Source organism: Microtus pennsylvanicus, chromosome 8 (genome assembly GCF_037038515.1).
Source record: "Microtus pennsylvanicus isolate mMicPen1 chromosome 8, mMicPen1.hap1, whole genome shotgun sequence".
NCBI classification, from domain to species: Eukaryota; Metazoa; Chordata; class Mammalia; order Rodentia; family Cricetidae; genus Microtus; species Microtus pennsylvanicus.
The window spans coordinates 38,693,713-38,708,932 of NC_134586.1; the positions used below are offsets into that span (position 1 = coordinate 38,693,713).

The window sequence follows — 15,220 nt, forward strand, 5'->3', positions numbered from 1 at the left end:
TAATTTCGGGGAAAATTTTCCTCCTTTACATATTTAAGTTTCTTGTCTATACAGGGATAAATCACAAGTTAACTTTCAAGATGAAATTAACTGCTTCACTTAAAGCCCTAACCCAGAGCGATGAGTCAATTAAATACCATCGCTATGATGCAGTGGGCAGGCAAATGGCACAGTCACGCTACACTGAGATGCTGGGAGGCCATGCTGCCCTAAAAAGCAAACCAGTGTCACACAGAACAGCAGGAACGGATTTCACAAATGTTATTTTATTTTGAGCAAAAGTTGGCAAAGCAGTGACAACAAAAAGGAGTCTGTTTGTACAGAATGAACTCATTTATATGAAGTTCCAGGTCAGGCAAAACTAACTTAGAATGGCAGTATCAAAACACTGGTCATCTTTGTTGGGGAATAAGATGGTGTTTGGAGGGATTAAATGCTTTCTGGGGAACCAGTAATTTTGTCTATACTTAAGGGAATATACTTATGGAAATGAAATGAGTGGTAAAATTTAACCAGGGATACATTTAATGTTTGTACATATATATGTATAAATAGATGCCTGTATACACACATATATATGAAAAACCTCAATGAAATATTTTTAAGGTTTCATGAAAAGGAGGAAGATCTTGCTGATAAGTAAAAGAAAGAAAAAAAACCAAAATTTCCCTTGATAGAAAAGATCAAGAGTATCTGATTTCTATCACTAGTAAAATATGCTTTGTTTGGTCAGGGTTCAGGGTCGGGAGTGGGAAGGGGAAAGGGAAGGGAGGGAGGTGACATCACCAGCTTCCCCTATGGTCCCAGTTATCTGTGTCACCCACAGGACACTCAGGCAATACAGCTTTCCTGAACCAATACCTAGTGGCCCAGACGGACATAGGCAAGCTTTCCTGGTTGTTTATTCTACCCAAATAGCTGGACCACATTAAAAGGCAGCAACTTAAAGATGTCCTCTCTAATCAAATAATACAATGTCTTCAAATTAATCAGGGCAATAAAGCAGGGGTTTGGCCAGTCGCTATACAAGGTAGGTGCTGTATGTATAGAGACCCTCACAATACTGTTCTCCCAATCTACAGGCTTCTGTCTCTGTATAATATAACATTTCCAAAATCACCTTTGAAATTTACTTTCAAGCTTACCCTTTTAAACCAAATCCAATATATTCACTAAGTTCAAGGGTTTTTGTTGTTGTTATTCTTGTGTGTTTAAGTCCTAATTCAACACAAAAGGAATGAGAGGAGACATGTCTTCCATGTAAAAAAAAAAAGAAATGTTAGGTGGATATATTCAATAAAAAATCTGACACACAGAGTCAGGGTGTGTTGAGGAGAGAGAGAAGTCAGATTTTTGATAAAACAGCACCGTAGACTTTGGGTTAGAAACTCTGGCTGTATAGAACTCACATCCTAAGCACCAGTTAAAGTCAAAGGCAAATAAAGCTCACCAGACAGGCCTGATGTTTCAAAAACCACAGCCCTAGCCATGACAGGTTATAGCCACAAAAGGGCCTTCAGAAGGCATAAGGCAGCTGGCATGAAAGGAGTTACATAAGCTACTGGGTTGGTCATTCCCAGCCTCCTGGAAAAGTACTTTTCCCCCCAGAAAGTTCCACTACACAAAAGGAAAGTAGGTTGTTTCTGCTCCAGTGCTGGGCTATGGCTTTCACTCAAACACGTATTAAATTATCTGTTCACTGGAGATACAAAGTCAGTAAAACCTGGTTGCAAGCATCATGGGAAGCCGCAGGGTATTTGGAGCACAGAGACACAGAGATGCAAACCCAGGCAAGGATGCAAGAGGCATGGAGAGAAGGCCTCTGAGGTGCTTTGCAGGTAAAAGTCACTGACAGGGCAGGAAGAACAGAGTGTGGCATACAAAGAATGAAAAGCCAGAGGAATCGGTTTCTTGAGAGCCAAGCCAGCAGCTCCATTTCGTTGACTCTACTGCGTAGCAGCCAGACCTCTTGATGTGGCCTACGGAGTAAAAAGAGAAAGGACCTGTGGTCCTTCCTTACATAGAGGTACTGACTTCCTTAACACCATGTACACAGAGTACAAGGAAGGCTAAGGGCTAGCTGAGCAGAGCTGGGTTTGACAAGAGAGTCCATGTATGTCATGCTATTCCTGTCTTTCTTGCTTGCCACGAAAGAGGTGACAACCTAAACTGGACTCCACTGTCCTGTCCTCGACCCCAGCCAACCATCCAGCTCCTTGCCAGGGGGATATGGGGTCAATTCCTTACTTTTAAAAGACTACAATTTTTAACTAGCACAGAAAATCATCAGTTTCACTGAGACATTTAAAGATAAATGTTTCATTGTACTTTCTTTATATTTACTTCATCTTCCTTTTGCCCATCTCACTTCATCTCCTCCTAAGGAAGCCCTTCCTACTTTCATATCGGATGGACGGATGGATGGATGGATGGATGGATTTATGTAAACATGGATTCTACATATAGAGAAAACATGATTTTGCTGAACATAATGACCTCCAGAGCCACACATTCCCTGCAGATGTATTGTATTCTTACTGGAATGTTGACCACATTTTCTTTATCCATTCATCTTTTGCTAAGCCTTTACATTGGTTCCATATCTTAGTCATTGTAACTAGTACATCAAAATACATGTACCCAAGTATCTCGGTCATGTGCTGGCTTAGATCCCTTTAGGTATGCACCCAGGAGTGGAACAGCTGAATCACTGGGTAGTCCTATTTTTAGCTCTTGTAGGAACCTCTAGACTGATTTCCACAGTGATTACACCAGAGATTACATTCCCACCAGTAGTAAATAAGGGTTCTTTTCCCCTACATCCTCACCAACGTTTGTCATTTGTTTTCTTGACAGACAATCTGACCAGGGCGAAGTGTTATCTTAATATAGTTTAATTTATTTTTCCCTTATGGCTAAGAATGTTGAACTTCTTAATGCAGTTGTTAACTGCTCATACTTCCTCCTTCATGTTTCCTCACTCACCTATTTATCAAATGGATGATTTTTTTCAGGTATTTAAATTTTTAGTTTGTTATAAATTCTAGTTATTAATACTTGTCACATGTACAGTTGGCAAAGATTTTCTCGCAATCTATATATGCTTGTTTCTTGACCCTACTGCTTTTTCTACTGTGCCAAAGGGTTTCATTCCATGAAATCCCATTACCAATTTTTATAAATATCTCCTGAGCTAGTGGAATTATTTCCAGAAAATTCTTGTCTCTACTTATAACTCCAAGTGTCCCCCTCTATTTAGAGTTTCTGATGTTAGGTCAAGGCTGTCAATCCATAAGTTCAGGGGTCTAGATGAAGATGAAGGTTCATGTAGATCTGCAGTTTTCCCAGCACCACTGTTGACATTTGCATATGGGCTCTTGGTGGAGAGATTCCTTACTTAAAGACCCCAACACTGACCTTATGTCCAATAAAATAGGAACAATTAAACTGGAACTCACTTTAATGGCACCAAGCATTTGCCCAGAGGATGAAAACTGTTTCCTTAATTTCCCTTATGACCTATGTTTCATGTGCTTACCCATTATTTTTATCCTAGCAAACACAGGCCACTACTAAACTGCTTTTTGAAAACTCAAAAACTATCTGCCAAGAAGAATGACTGTCATATTGCCTTTTTCTCAATAGCACCTACTCCAGTGGCACAGCACAGTGCTGCCTCAGATAATGGCTTATAATCAGCCCCAAGAAGAAACTGCAAGCCAAGCGGTGGTGGCGCACACCTTTAATCCCGGCATTTAGGAGGCAAATGTAGGCAGAACTCTGTGAGACTGAAGCCAGTTTGGTCTAGTTCCAGGACAGGCTCCAAAGCTACAGAGAAACCCTGACTAGAAAAATAAAAAAAAAGAAGATACCACAAATGATTCTAAAATTCAAAAGATGAGCTTAGAAAAACAGGGTTCCTTAATGCCATATGCATTTTGGGTACCGCTTGTAATTCTTTTTTGGGGAGATTTGATTTCTACACGAAAGGGTGCTGCCATGCTTTCAAGACACTCCATCCCCCAAAGAATCATAATCTAGAATCTTGGTACCTAGGGTAAAAGTTGTGGTGAGGTCATGGGGCTTATAATAGTTAATCTTCACTGTCAAGTGGAGTCAGAATCACCATGGAAACACACCCCTGGATGTGCCTATAAGGGTGTTTCCAGAAAGGTTTAACAGTGGAAGGAAAAGAGCTACCCTAAGTGTGGGTAGTACCGTCCCACAGGCTAAGATTCCAGGCTGAGCAAAACAGAGAAAGTGAGCTAAGCACCAGCCTCCACCCTGATGCCTTATGCTCCTGATGCCAAGCAGTCCTCACCACAATGGGCTGCAAACTTAGACCAGCGGCCAAACTCAACCCTTCCTTCTTTATGCTGCTTTTGTCAGAGCAATGAGAAATGTAACTCATCGAGGGCTCCACTCTCCATTCAGAGGATGGATGAGTGCGTCTCTTGGGAGTGAATCAAATCTGGGAGGCTCGATTAGTTCACACTAAAGAAGGCCATTATGGATAGAGCTAGGCTGGTCCCCTCTCTAGTCTCCTGCTATCTTGCCCCTTCTGCACAGGATATTGAGCCCTTACAGACACTAGGATCATGAGCCAAACATAGCTCTTACCCTGTGAGTTATCCAGTCTCAAGCAGTCTGACACAGCAATACAGAAGAGACTACAAGACGTGCTAAGCATCACCTTGGGCTTTCCACAGTAGCTGTCAGCTTCACTCTGCCCCCATTTATAACTATTAAAAGTGACTCCAGGAGTTGGTCAAATGTCCTCCATGGGACGAAATCACTTCCCATGAGAATTATAAAATTAAGCTTTCTTCTTTTCCTTTTCTGTGAACCAATGCCCTGAAGTTCTCCAAGGCAAAAAGTGACTGATGAATACAAGAGTGGGAGGTGGGAGCAAGAGGTATTTTAGACCCCTTTGAAGAATGCCTCAGAAGCATCATGAAACCCATCTTAATGGATGGAATTCACTCTCTAAAACTGGCTCCCCTGTCAAAAATCATATAGGGATGTAATAGTCACTGGGGGAGCATTCAAACACCATAATGCTCAGGCCTATCGATTGCAAGGTGGGTCATGGAGCATGTTTCCCACCCATCTTTTCATGATGGCTTCATCTTTCCATGATAGTTTCTGCTGGGAGCAACTTCTCTGGGATTTCACATCACATGTGCTATGGGATGGTAGATGGTACCCAGGTAGATGGAATGGACCTAGGAATCTTTATGTCTCCTAAGGTCTCCAGTTGACTCTGACACAAGAGGCCCCTGCACACTGAGAAACACTTAATGTGCAGGTTAGCTGAATTTTGAAAACAGCACTTCTCACCTGTGACATGAAGGGGGCTTGCCCGGGATCTTGTAAAAATGTGGTCTCTGATATAGGCCCAGGGGAGCCAGGCATCTGAATTCCAAACAAGGTGCTGGTCCAAGACTCACAACAAAGAGTGAGGCTGGAGCAGACTCAAGTCACTCAGTCACTGCCAGCAATCATGGTGGATTTGCCAATCCAAGGACATCTTAAAGAGTGTGGTGGTACAAACGAGCAGATCCTTCTAACGCTTCTGTTACCTGCTGTATGAGGAACTTCAGCCATGGGCACCAGGCCTTCATTTGGCCCGTCTATTTTTCTGTTCCATTTTTAAAAAAATGTGCCCCCTCCCAGGAATACACCACTCTGCCCATTTCAATGTCACTACAGCTCTCAAGAAGGTGTCATGTGTCACCCTCCTGGGTCTTTACCAGGCTGTCCTCCTCTTTCCTCTTTGCAGCAACTATATTCCAGAATACCTTTCCACATCAGTACCGCTTCACCTCAAGGACTGTCTTCATCAATAGTAGTCTACGCCCACCTCAAAGCCAGTTCTCTAGGGGAGACTTTCCTGTCCTCCACCTAACCCTGCAGATTTCATCACTCCATCCTCCAGGACCTCACAGAACTTTTTCCACTCTAGAACTGCTTTATAATTTGCATATATGAATGTAGTTTAGCTATCAAGAACATATCTGATATTTTTAAAAAAAAAAACATCTTTGACTCTGCTCCTCCATATCTCTGGTGACAGGAAGAGTTGCTCTTTGCTCAGGTGCTAACTCAGACATTAGCAGTCTCCGGTGCCACAAGCAATCAAAGCTCCCAGCATTTATCTCTACTACCTGCCTCAGTTGCTCTTTTCTCCCTTATATTTCTCTCCATTGTCCCAATCCCATTCCCATGTTCCCTCCCCTTATTCCACTTGGATGGTAGAACACACCGGACCACAAGAGCAAGGAGGGCTGGAGGATTAAGATGGTTTCTCCCTTCTGGTCCCGAGGCTAAGAAATTCAGGCTGACCTCCTCATTTGTGGACATACCGTCCTAAATTTTTATTTGGAAAGAGTTGAAAACTTCAAGAAAGCTTACAAGGAAAACAGCATTCTTAACCCAGCATCAACCCTTCAATATTTTACACGTGTGTGTGAGCACACGTTTGTGTATTGGGCTACAATTTGCTTAGCATTTGCTTAGTATGTATTAGGCCCTAGCTTTGATCTATAGCATACCCAGATATATGTATATATAGAGATATGCAAATGTATACATAAAATTATTTCCAGAACCTCACAGTGAGGTGTATCCATCTTGTCCTTATTACAGCATGCATTTAGTGTAAAATATATGTATTCCCGAACAGTTATCAGTTCTACCAAATTTAATGTTAATGGTTGATGTTTATGTTACCTATGGTTTATATTCCCATTTCGTCATTTGACTCAATGCTGTTTTCCCCAGTGCTTTCTTCGGCCTCCAGTTCAAGATGCAACTGAGGATCAATATACTGTCTGTGGATACAATCTTCCCATTGCTAGTTTTCATCTTTTATGGCCATGACTTTAAAAGAAAACAAAAATAGAATGTTCTTCATATGGGTTTGTCTGATGTTTCCTTGTGCTGAGATTCCAGCTGGAATACTACATAAAGGATGTTGTGTCCTTTGCAGGGCCACCCATCTGAAGACTCACAGTGCCCATCTGCTCTCACTGGCACCTCCGTAGGCATCTTGGCCATCAGCCTGGCATTGCTAGAGGGCCCTCCCCTGCATTCCCATTTCTGAGGAAAGGCATCTGTTCTTCAGTAGCAAGCATCCCCCCTGAGCCTTTCGCCCATAGGCGCTCCACCCTGGAGCTTCCTTTACAGCTATGAAGACACCCATACCAGTTCCTTCATATGCAAGCCCATATCTGGAGAAATCAGGAGCTCTTCGCTTAGTCAAACTGCTGCCAACATAGGACAGAAATGATTCTTTATTCCACTTATCGAGACAGCTAGACAGCCCTGTCAAACCCTAGATATTCTCTTCTCACAGTCGGATCCCTCAATTGCAATGGGTCCATATCCCGGCATTAAGCTCAGAAGCTCAAGGCCAACCTCAGTTACGTAACTAGTTGGAGGCCAACAGGATGACGTGAGACTTTGTCTCAAAACAAAAGAAGAAAATCATATACCCCCTTGCTTTCCGAAATGAAGGAAACATATCAGCAGTTCTCTGAGGAAACCACTTGAGGCTTTTCTACGCCAATGACTCTACTGGCATAGAAACACTCAAGGGTGCATGAGTCCCAGGTTCTAGTGCTTCAGTGAAGACTGTCTTCTTAACCTTTTCCCCCACCCCCATAACTCTATAAGCCCCAAAGCACACACTCTGGGTCCATTTTGTTCCAAAGGGCCTCGACTGTACATACACCTGCAATGATGTGCCCCCCCCCACCTGGAATATATATTCAAACACAAACAAAACTCATTTCCAGAGCAGGCCTCATCTTATTTCCCTCCCCCACACCTCACTTCTCACTTTCTTCTCTTTTCTTAGCTTACCCAAAGGAGGTATTTTATTATCTTTCTTGACATGTCTCTGGTGTTCTATTTGTACGTATTATGACCAGTAAGCTTAAATATCTTACACATAGACATTTTTACTGATTTCATTCAAATCTAACAAAATGCATAATACAATTTAGCAGTTTTTAAACAACTCAGAGTTTATACCACCATCACTACTATCCAATTATAAAGCATTTGGAGTATTCCCCGGGGCGGGTGGAGGTGGGAATTCTGTGCCCATTCGTAGTCATTCCCCTTTCTCCCATCTCTCCGGCCCTGCCAACTATACTTCCTAAGTTTATGGATTCTGCGCATGTCACATAAAGAGACTTAACTTATGTGTAGTCTTTTGTGACAAGGTCCTTCCACACTGTACCATATGTCAGTACTTCTTTCCCTTTTATGCATGAATAATGTTATTGTGTGGTTATATTGTGTATTGCTTCTCCATTTATCAAGCTATAGACCTCTGTGTCATCTCCATAATTTAATTCCTATCCATAAAGCTATTATGAATATCCATTCCTTAGGTTATATATCTAGGGTGGAACCTCTAGGTCATATGGTTTGGCTGTGTCTGACCTTTCAAGAACTGCCTATTTGTTTTACAAAGTCATTGCACAATCTTAAACAATCTAGCCAGTGTCATATGATTACAATTTCTCCAAACTCTTGCCAACATTTCTTCCTCTTTTGTCTGTAATAGGTTGTTTTGTTTTAGACCATGTGTATGTAGCCAAGGATGGCCTCTATATCCCTAAGATCAGAAACTGCAGGCAAGTCCCAACAATGTCTAGTTCTGTACTGAGGACAGAACCCAGAGCCTTGTGCACACCACACAAACATTCTGCCATTGAACTAGATCCCCAGCCTATGACAACAACATTTCTTACACACACACACACACACACACACACACACACACACACACACACACACACACACCTTGCTGACTTCTCATTATGGGTGAGATCTGCACACATTTTCTTAATGAGTAATGATTCAGAAGACCTTTCCAAATTCCTACTACTTGTCTAATTTCTTTGGAAAATTGTCTTGTTAATGTTGTTTTGCTTCTGTTTTTCCTCAAGTTGTGATTATTCTTTTTTTTTCTTTTTTTTTTCGAGACAGGGTTTCTCTGTAGCTTTGGAGCCTGTCCTGGCACTAGCTCTTATAGACCAGGCTGGCCTCGAACTCACAGAGATCCGCCTGCCTCTGCCTCCCGGTGATTATTCTTTATGTATACTAAATACTAGTTCCCAATTAAAGACTTATTTATGTTTTCTCTCTTTCTTAGTTGTATTTTAGATTTTTAGAATGCTCAGTTTTTCTAAGCTTGTTTTCCCTTTCTTTGTTGTTTGTTTTATTTTGTCATTACCTATTCAAAGCCATGAAATTGTAAAGCTGTATTTTCAACTAGGAGTCTCATAGTTTTATGTTTTCAACATTTGGTCCATTTTGAGTTAACTTTAGAAACAGGTATTTGCTATAGCAACACAATTCATAACTATATTCTAAATATTTATCCCTCCTCCCACAGATAAGTCTAGCTCTCAACCCTCAAAAAGTAAATTTCTATTTGAAACAGAGGCCATTAAAGAAAGCGACACCAACAAAAACACAGAGTTATGAAGCCCAGGCCCAAATGATATATCTACAACACAGCTCCTGCACCTAAGGCTCAGGGAAAGGCACGGGGATCATTCCAGAGGAGGGGCCAAGGGAACAGGAAGCTTTCTGTGAGACTGTGTCTCCTAAAAATGTCAGAGAAGTTATAATCATGAAGCTGACCACCAGAGCAGCCTAAAAGAGACCAGAATAAGGATGAGGCCAATAGACATGCTAATGTTGAGGGGGGAAAGTCCAGGTGGCTCCAAGCCTAGACAAAGACCTACAGGCAGAAGTAGTCTTCTAGATTCCTTCACACATGAAAATCAATTGTATTCACAGTATTTGTAGAAAAAAAATGTTCCAGATATAACTGGTTTTGGCATCTCTGCTAAAAATTGGTTGGCCATAGATTATAAGTTTCTTCCTTTTAACTTCCCCTTAACACTTGATTAGAATCCATCAAACCCAACTACCACCTATAAAAAGAAAAGTAATTTCTCAATTATCGACTAAAAAAAATTCTAAGTGTGAGGCATGTACCTAACTGGAAGTGTGTACATAGTATGCATAAGTTATGTTTAGTTCTGGGCACCAGAGGGTTAAAAAAGCTAGAAACTCACCAGGAAAGTCTAAAAATATATTTAGGGAGATTTGAAAATATTAAAATATATATATAATTTCTTGAAATTAAACAAACATGGCATATAACAATAACAAATGAAAAATGCTGTTCAGTATGAAGTGATATGCCTGGGTATGAAAATCCAGCTTTTCAGAGACAAGAAGAGAAAGATGGGTGCTCAGATTGAGTCTTGTTGATACACAGGCTGTGCCATGAGGCATTCCATGGCCACTTTTCTCTAAGGACTTTGAAGGCCATGAATACAATGCCATATTTGGTGAAATACCTCTGACCAAGATGCCTTCCAGGAGTAAATGCAACTGCTAACGACAAATTCATTTTGCTGAAAACCACAAAATCACAATGTGGTTTCATATGGTACACCACACAGCCAAGAAATTAAGTGGTGCTCCTGTTTCTACCTCTCCATTCCTGAGCTGTGAGGGCCAGTGGCGTTCCATAGGGCTTGCTTGGGGAAGCACAGCCTCAGAAATGAGCTCTTCTGACACAAGCAGGACATTCCTTCCAAGATCTGCATCTTCCATCACTGACTTCCTGGTCTCAGTATACCACATTTCACATCATCCTCTCCACACTGCAGTTCTTCAACAGCCCACAGGCTATCATCTTACGGGGCAGATTCATTCACATATAATTAATAAAGGCCAGGAAAATGTTTTAATTGTGAAACTAAAACAGAAACTAATTTCAATCGTTCTTTCAAACAACACAAAACAGGAAGGTCCAAAGCAATGGAGTTCTTTCTGAGCTCCAGCCTGGAGACTTTCAATGAGCCTGTCCACATTTTCCCTAAAAGGCATCTGTGATGGTTGTAAGGCTTCTTCCAAAATTCATGTGGAAATGTAATTCCCATTGTGGTGATACTAAGAGGCAGAACTTTTAAAGAGTTATGAGGTTCTGAGGAGACAAATTTATAGCATTGCTTCATGAGCATGTTCCAAATAAAAGCAATGACTGAGGCGCACAATTTTCTCTTTTCTCACGTGCCCTTCTGTTGCACTGTGACACAGTGCTGTGGCTCTTACCGAAAACTGGTGCCAACCTCTTAGTCTTCCAGAAGGGAGAGATAAAAATCTTATAAACTAGTGGTAAGCCATCAGCAGACAACATCCCAAGACAGTGTGCTTGTCAGTATTCCATTCCCACAATACCCGAGACAGTCAGGCAATCGAAAACAAAGCTTATTTGATGAGAAATCTATCCATCTCATAGTCACCTCATGGCTGGGATTGGGGAGCTAGGGACAGAGATGAGGAAGGGAAGAGAGGAAAAGGAAAGGGAGACACACTGAGGTCCTACAACCCCCTTCAAGCACTTATCCTCAGTGACTGGAAGATCACAAATTAAGTCCTATATCTCAAAAGTTTGCACCACCTCTGGATATCACCAAGTTGACAAATGAAGTTTTTGACACATGGGTCTTCCTGGAATGTTACAGATTCACAGCACAGCCAGGCCTGATCATAAACAGTTCAACAGTTTCTAGCACCTAAGTTTGCGCTCTCTGAGCTCTACATCCCTTGATGCCTAAAATGGTCCTCTTAGACTTTGGGTCCTTCCCCCGCCTCTTTTAGTTTTATGAGACAGGGTTCTCTATGTAACAATCCTAGCTGTCCTGGAACTCACTCTGTAGACCAGACTGGCCTTGAACTACTCAGAGATCCATCTGCCTCTGCCTCCCAAGTACTGGGATTAAAGGTCTTTGCCACCACCATCTAGCTGACTTTGTGTCTTAAATGTCTCCCACAGGCAGTTGTGTTGAGGCTTTGTCTACAAGATAGTGCTATTAGATGATGATCAAACCATAGAGAGGTGGAATCTATCATTTGGAGCAGACAGTAATAAGGTCCTCAGCTCCTTTCTCTTTGCATTGTGACTCATGAGATAAACCAGACTGATGATCTACCAGTTCCCATTATTGTGGACTGCCCTGGCATAGACCCTAAGGCCAACTGATTGTGAACTTCTCTCTTTGTAAGTTGGCTGTCTCTGGTATTTTGTTATAATACTGGAAAACTGACTACACGGGGCCCCATCTGCCCTGTCTCTTCCCAACAACCGAAATGACTCTTTCCTTGGTGATGACAGGCAGAAATTCTCTCTCCAACTTGGAAACACTCATCTTCCGTCTCTACAGTACTTCTTATAGATGGCCCTGATTCCATTCTACTACACTATGAGCGAGGTGCTGACTGCTTACCTTTCCTCCAAGCTTCTCAAAACACTCTCCTCAGTGCTGTGCACACACAAGCTAATATTGTTTCACTTTAAGGAGACATGATTTTAAGTAAAATTTGACTGCTATTAGACTTCATTCTAAATCCTACCCACAAGCTTCTATCTGGCCTCTTCAATGTTTTCAAAAGACTCACATTAATTGCCATTATTTGGAAACTGGGCTATTTCACATTAAAACTCAGCTCTACAGCTTTTGGCTAACGAGCAAAGAAACCAAACAAACCAGTGTTTGGCAAGACTCTATGGCCGCAGCAGCTGGACGCAAAGGGCCTCCTTAGACAGGCCAGAGACTCGCTTTCTCATTTGCTCTGTCCTCGTTGAGTTTATTTACTCACTTACTGCTCTTTCTAGCGTCCTAACTCAAGCTTGTTGAATACTCATTAGCCACAAAGCCCCAGTGACAAATCAGCACGCCGAGATAATCAGATTCTAAACGCCAGCATACTCCCGCTCGCCCAGAGAAACAATAAAGATCAGCGTGCTGTAACGTGAATTACAGCTACCATCCACCCGGCCCAAGGAGTGCCTTCTGCCATGCGCTATATAACCTGCATCGAGGAGTTGCAGGCTTTGATGATGATTATGGTACAGATGGGGAGGATGTGCAGTCGCCAAGGAGCATTTCTGATCACAGGAAGCTTCCTAGGGGTTTATGAGAGGCCTACAGAAGTGTACCTTAGCAAAGATGCAGCCAACCCCAACCAGACATTTTACATCTCCATATGACAGCAACCTGGTTCAGGAAACTGAGAGCCCCTCTGTGACCAGTTGCTCAGTCCTTTGGAACATAAATAAATCCTGAGTTTCAACCTAGGCCCCTATAAATAGGGGATTGACAAAACATAACGATCGCTTCGCAGGGATAACAGGCTACTACTTAATTCTGCTAATAAGTCTGAGTTTGGGAATCAAAGATGACAAACACTATTAGGAACTAATACTTTAAAAGCAGAAAAAGAATGACTCATAGCAAGGCAATGTCTGTTTGTATGTGGACTTGGCTTTCAACTGTTTGTCAGAACCTCTACAATACTTCCTTGGGAACTCTCTCTCTCTTTTCTTGGCTCACAATGCAGTTTTAACTGCAAACACTTGCATGAAATGTAGATACCAATTACATCCAGCCTACCGTCTTTCTGGGACAGACAACTTTGGAGAACAGTGCTGGTCTCCAACTTGGGCGTATCTCAATTTTGTGAATGGTGTTGGGGTTCATGGCAAAAGCCTCAAAAGTCAGCAGGTCTGTCATTGGGTCAGGAGGAGGTGTTTGGCAAGATAGAGACACTTGGGTAAAGCACACACACACACACACACACACACACACACACACACACACAGCACAGTTCTTTGTATAGGAAAGCAGTCATGCCTGGACTTTGCAGGTCCATAAAAGTCTCCACCCCTGCATCCTCCCAAAGCCCTCTGAAAGGTCACTGGGATCTACATGGTACAGTCAGGATACTTTGCAGGTCTCCCCTTCCCCATCCTGATGTCGTCTGACACCCCCATCACTCTCCTGAGATGGGCCCAGCACTCTGGAAGTCCCCCTTGCACCCTCTACTCTACTAGATGGTCCCTTTTTAAGTTGCTTTTCCATCTTCTCTTTTTTTAATCCCCTTAAAAATATTCCTGGGTCTTGAAAAATGGCTCACTAGTTAGGAAGCAGAGGACCTCCGTTTCAATTCGCAGCACCCATCTGGTATTCCAGTTCCGGAGATCTGATGTACTCTCCTGGCTTCCCCAGCACCAAGTACACATGTAGTATACAGACATACACACAGGCAAAACACCCATGCATGTAAAATAAAAAATATTAGAGAGAGATTGCTGGGGAGATTGTGGTTCTCTTTAAAAATTCCCCAATGGCTGGAGAGATGGCTCAGTGGGAAAAGTGCCTACTAAGTAAGCATGAAGACCTGGATTGGGATTCCCAACACCCATATAAAAAATACCAAAGCAAGAGCTGCCGCCCACCCCAAACTCTTGGGTCTGTAGGGCCCATAATCAAGAAGGAGCTGCCTGAATTAGCAGTGTAGCGGGGCAGGAAATCTAACCCTGGCTCACAGCAGAACTCTAGCCAAGCGCCTATGCCATGCCAAGCACAGGCAAACGCACCAACCAGGAGCACACCCTATTATGGCAACAGGTGGTTGGGCACTACAATGATCTCCATGTGATGAGGCAGCATGGCCCAGTCCAGAATCGTGGCTAACTGAGTGAGACAGGGAGATCATACTCAGGCCTGGGGTTGCCCACCCAGGGCTCCAAAGCGAAAACATGGGTCCACCCAGTACCTTGCAGCATCAGCCAAATGGGCACTATTAGAGTGAGCAGAAGTATGGTATGGTGACTTATAGGAGAGAGAGGAAAAGAGGGTGGGGGTTTCAGGTCCTGTGACAGATGCATATCTGAACAGATGAGAGAGGAAGGGAGAGGTCTGAGATGGTCAGGGAGTTGACCCTTACGCAAGGCCTGCACTTTATCTGGGCAACATGCAGAGATGACGCTGTTGATGAGTGCATAGGTGAGCCAACCCGGAGGATGTGCATATGGGAGACCTAGCACCCCCCCTCATCTGCCACATGCCAGGGGCCAGGGAGAGATACCCTCCCTCATACCCATCAACCCCAAGGGCAGGTGGGCGAGCTGGCCCTGTGGTCATAAGAGCAGGAGAGCTATCCCTGATCCCCACCAGCTGCAACACTCAGAAGAGCAGCCCCTGACCTTGTCAGGGCAGCACAAACGAACCAATCCTGTTAGCAGAGGTGTGAGTGAGCCAGTCCTGAAATGGTAACCATGGGAGAGCTGTCCCCATTCCCCACCTGGCAGATCAACCCTACAGCTGCTTAGGTCAGG

General features: G+C 43.0%; 1 protein-coding gene across 12 annotated transcripts in view; it reads right to left on the reverse strand.

Moving 5' to 3' along the window:
• The window catches only part of Itpr1 (inositol 1,4,5-trisphosphate receptor type 1), a 342,349-nt gene that overhangs the window by 226,173 nt on the left and 100,956 nt on the right, over nucleotides 1–15,220 (reverse strand). The window lies entirely within an intron of this gene.